The following is a 4972-nucleotide window of genomic DNA, read 5'->3' as shown; positions in this document are numbered from 1 at the left end:
TCCATACATTTACCTAGAAAGAAATGACATCTTGTTGATGCCAAGTCATGCTAACCAAGAAGAGACGTGCGTCCATTTGCCCCAGTCTAGTTTTGTGTTGTTAGGAACGTCTAACAGTCTTTTGCATATATGTTTTGATTAGTTTTGTCTTACTGATTATTCCTAAGTACGTCATCTTTATATTTTTGTTATTGTAAATGGGGATTTCTCTTCCATTATATTGTCTAACTACTTATATATAATTTGTGTATGTGAAGCCTACTAATTTTTGAATGTTTATTTTATATCTTGCTGCAATGCTAATAGGGACATAAAAATAAACATGCACACAATTGCACAGCATTCATAAAGGTCTATTTCATTATGGGGGGGGTAACACATGTAACAGTTAAATACATTTAAATAACGTATAGAGGACAGCACAACTGCGGCACTGGTAGCTAGATTAGATCACCAATTCACCTAGAAACCAGCTAACGAGGAACTGTCTAAATATTTAAAGCACAGCTCTTAATTTAGATCAGACTTTGCTTTGATCACCTTCTTGGTCACACTGGAAAAAGACGAAAGTGAAATCTTGGAATCTTCTGTTATCCATTCCCAGAGGTTTCTTTCAGCTGCATTGAGGCCTCCAGCCACAGAACAAGCCCAAGTTCAGGGCCTCCGGCATGAACGCTCTTTCCAGCTACCAGAGCAGACAGTGTAAGCTGGACCCCAAGCTTCAGAGTCTGAGCCCACTCCAATTAAATTAGCCTTGTTGACTTTTGCAGAAATGACAGCAGTGGGATCCCGCCGATACTTGGCTTTAATGTCAAAGCGAGTGCAGTTGGTAACTGATGTCCAAGAGAGGTTTCCTGAAATGTCAAGATCTTCACATACTTTCTGATACACTGATCCTCCAAATTCTGTCCCATCATTGACATTAGTGTGCAGCTGAAGTCCCCAGTCCTGTAGCCCATCGCAGAGTTATTTCTTGTCAGCATCGATCTGGCACTGTCAGCAAGCCAGCCCTCATAACCAAAGATAGCCAACCCAGCAAACTCAAAGTCAACATCACAACCAAGGTTCATCAACTCCCTCTTGTAAGAAGACTTGATTTTACCACTCGCTCGTGCTGGGTGAAAGGGTATTAAGTATTAGCTTCAAACCTTGATAAACCTGGTCTTCAATCGCAATTTCTGTTCCCCAGAGAGTTATCCATGTTTGACTTTTCTGTGAAAGTGAGACCAGACCCATACCATCTATGTTTGGTCTCTGCTGTTCCACGAACCTTACCAGTGTCTGTATTCAATGAACGGATGTTCAGAATTCCAAACCACTGCATGACTTCGTTTTCACACCCAGTTTCACCAACCCAAAACCAAATCTTCCGGCAGAAATATCTCTGGGGGCTTTGCCAAGGTCAGCATATGATGGAGGATACGCCTTGGCCACGTGCGGCTCTGTCCATAGCCATGGGAAGGCGTGGCCACTGGAAGGCGAGGCCATGGGAAGAGGTGATGCGGTGATCTCCTGAGAGGGACGGCCGCCGCTCCGCTTGCTGCCGAGACCCCTCAGTTTGCTCAGGGGCTCCGGGGCTCAGGGCTGGGCTGCAGCTTCCACAAATGGAGGGGGAAGGAAAATGTCTTTTTTCTTCATCACTGCCTTTTGTTCTTGTTAGATAGGACTTGTGTATACCATTTTAATTCCCTTCTTGTTTCTTATATTTATTTTCTTAACGGTTGCCCTGGGTATCCCATATATTCTATTATGTACTGTTGTCATGATCACTATTTTTTCTTAAATTCTCTTATTTTGCTCTGCAGCTCTTCTTTCACTCAAAATTTGATTAAAAAAATGTTTAAATTTTTCTGTTGTTTTCAAAGTGGATATCATTTTTATTTCAAAATTTTCTAGTTAGTAGATTTTGTGTTTGGCTTGCATTCTAATAAAAATATTGTGTTCCTGATATCTCTAATTTACCAAATTTATGGTGTTTTTGTTTGTGATCCTACATTGATCAATTTTCTTATGAACGATCCATATATATTTAGAAAGAAAGCATATTCTCTCTCATCAGGGTGATCTATCTATCATCCCTCTATATTATATATATTTATATCTATATATGATCTATCTTACTGACATTTTATTATATTCTTTAGATCTTCTAATCATTATTTTTCTTTCTTTCTTTTCAAGTTTTTAAATTCCAGTTAGTTAACACATGGTGTATTAGTTTCAGGAGTAGTGAGATTTGCATTTCTAATTTTAACTGTGTGTTTATTTTCTAAAATCTCCCAATAATTTTTTCAGAATATTTACTTTAATTTGAATAATTGTGCAATCATTTTCTTCTGTTTTGTTTTTGGTTTAGGGAGGAGCATTTTAATCAATTAAAACGTTTTTATTCATATTTTTTGCCTTCATATTTTACAGTGACCTTGTTGGAGTTTATTTGATTTTTTTTTTCTTATTCCAAGGCATTTTTTGGATAGGTTCCTAATTTTAGACTGCTCTCCTCTGACATCATCCACAAGTCCAGTTAATTTAATATATGATGCATAAGAGGTGGAGGGAGAAATAAAAAGTGCTTTTGCAAACCTGGTTTCTCTTTTGTTTATTTAAGATTCTTAAAGCTCTCCCCCTTACTTCCTTCTTTTGCACTGCTGTTGCATCTCCAACGGGCACCACTCCTTTTCTTTTTATCTTTTTCACTCAAAAAAGTAACATCACTAAGAGGCACCACCTCTGGTTCCAATAAGTAAACAACCTCCCTGTGGCCAATTCTGGGAACAACCGTGTTCACCACGTTCCAGATTTTTTTTTTTTCACTGAGTGTTGTACTTTTTCCTTCTGAGGTGATTCATCTATATCTTCCACTCTGCTCTTACCTTTTCCATGTGGTCTCTTAAGCCTCCCTCCCACCAGCCTTTCATCTTCACAGGCTATGGCTAGGGTGGAAACTCTTTTGCAACTTAACATTAATTTCTCTATTGAAAAGCAATTTGAATTTTCTGTCTCTTAAAAAATGTCGAATGTGTGGATCATGTGTTTCATTTCTGCCCCTAGTTGAACTTACAGGTTTTAGGGAGGATGTCTGGAGATATTTAGCTTCAGAAGACCACTATTATGCTTAAGGATGATAATTTTCAAAGGACATAGATTTGAAGAACAATTGTAATTTTAACGGAATTTAAAGACTGTATCCTGCATAAAGAAAACTGTGTAAGCAAAACTATGGAATAGGGTAAATTTAAAGGGATATCTCAGAAATAATTTGATAATTTTATAGAATAGGCTACCTAAAACAACTCAACAATAAAACTAGAAAGATTGGCTGAGTTCAGATCTCAGAGGAGCCCAAGTATGATGGTGAAGAGAGTGGAATTTATTTATTTATTATGCAAAGAAGAATCCAAATGGGGGTGGGAAACAGGTTGTTTACTGGTCCTTACCAAATATAACCTGTTTCAACAAGGAAATTACAATTTACAGATAACCTCCTATATGTCAAGTTCGATTCACTACATTATTTCATTTAACTTTTACAAAAACCCATGAGGAAATAGTTGGAATTATTAGGAAGTTGAATAAATTGACATAGGTAGAAATATTACCTTTACAGCCTAAGCCTAGGTTGTCATGATTCTCAAGCCCATATGCTTTCCACCAACACCACATTGCCTTCCTAATCCCACAAGGATAAGGGATGAACCAGAATACAGTGAGATTGAGACAAAAGGCTGACTCAGAAATTGGTTAGCGGGACAGTAACAAAATCAGTGTATGTGGGAATTGTCAACTTTTGAAAAGAAACAGGGTACATTTTAGCACCAAAATATGGAGGAACTGGCAAAAGTACATTATAACACTTGGGAGTATGCGTTCTAGAAACTGCCTGGGTACAAATCCTGCTCCATTATTTATTAAATGTGTGACCTTGGGAGAATTATTTATTATTTCATTGCCTCAGTTTTTTTTATTATGCTAAAAATGGGACTATCCAGTCAGAGAAAGACAAATACCATATAATTTCACTCGTATGTGGAACTGAAGAAACCAAACAAATGAGCAAAGGGAAAAAAGAGAGAGAGAGAGGCAAACTGAGAAGCAAAATCTTAAATGCAGAAAACAAACTGATGGTGACCAGGGGGAGGAGGCTAAGGGGATGGGTGATGGGGATTAAGGAGTGCGCTTGTCTGAGGGGCACTGGGGGGTGTATGGAAGTGTTAAATCACTATATTGTACACCTGAAACAGATACACTGTATATTAACTAACTGGAATTCAAATAAAAACTTTAAAAAATAAATAAAAATGGTGCTATCAATCTCAAATGGGTTGCTGTGTATTTCAAATAAGTGGAAACTTAAATGGTAACTAGAACAGTAACAGTAGTTAATGGTCGAAAGATAGTAAATAACCAATAAACACTACTTGCCACTACTACTATTATTATTACCATCAGTATTTTCATTACCATTAATGATTAGAAATAAAAGAATACAAAATGCTCCAAAGTCTCCAAGGTTTATAATTTTAGGTGTCTGGAAAGGCAAAGGTATGCTGAAGGACTGAGTAAAAATCTAAAAAAGGAATTCATTTATGGGGGAAAAATGAATTTATTTTGGGAGGGAAAAGTATGCCTTAAATAACTATGATTTTCTGAAGATTTCTAATCCGCTAAGTTTCTCTCCATGTGGAGGTTTTCTATCCAGCCATTTTCTCAATAAATAGTGTGTTTCCTGCTATTATTCACTAATATGCTGATACCGATATCAAGCTGATTTCTTGGATTTGGAAGTCAGTCCCCACCAATCAGCTCCCAGCTGAAACCTTTTGAGCTTTACATGTTACCTTCTAGAATCTGTACTCAGCTGCCCTTCTTTCTTATTCACCTGCATCCTTGCCATAGCTCAGTAGCCGGGAATTCAGTGTGTACCTTTCCTAAACCACAAGTGCCAGCTTAGAGATTTCAAGAGTCACAAAAC

At 37.4% G+C, this 4972-nt stretch overlaps 1 pseudogene; it reads right to left on the bottom strand.

Annotated features, from left to right (window-relative positions):
* Window positions 1–520: 520 nt before the first annotated feature.
* On the bottom strand, window positions 521–1488 carry LOC100468413 (annotated as a pseudogene).
* Window positions 1489–4972: the final 3484 nt, after the last annotated feature.

The sequence above is a fragment of the Ailuropoda melanoleuca genome, chromosome 8 (genome assembly GCF_002007445.2).
Source record: "Ailuropoda melanoleuca isolate Jingjing chromosome 8, ASM200744v2, whole genome shotgun sequence".
Taxonomy (NCBI): Eukaryota; Metazoa; Chordata; class Mammalia; order Carnivora; family Ursidae; genus Ailuropoda; species Ailuropoda melanoleuca.
Note: the sequence above shows the minus strand (reverse complement) of the source record. Positions and strands in the feature narration are given on the sequence as shown.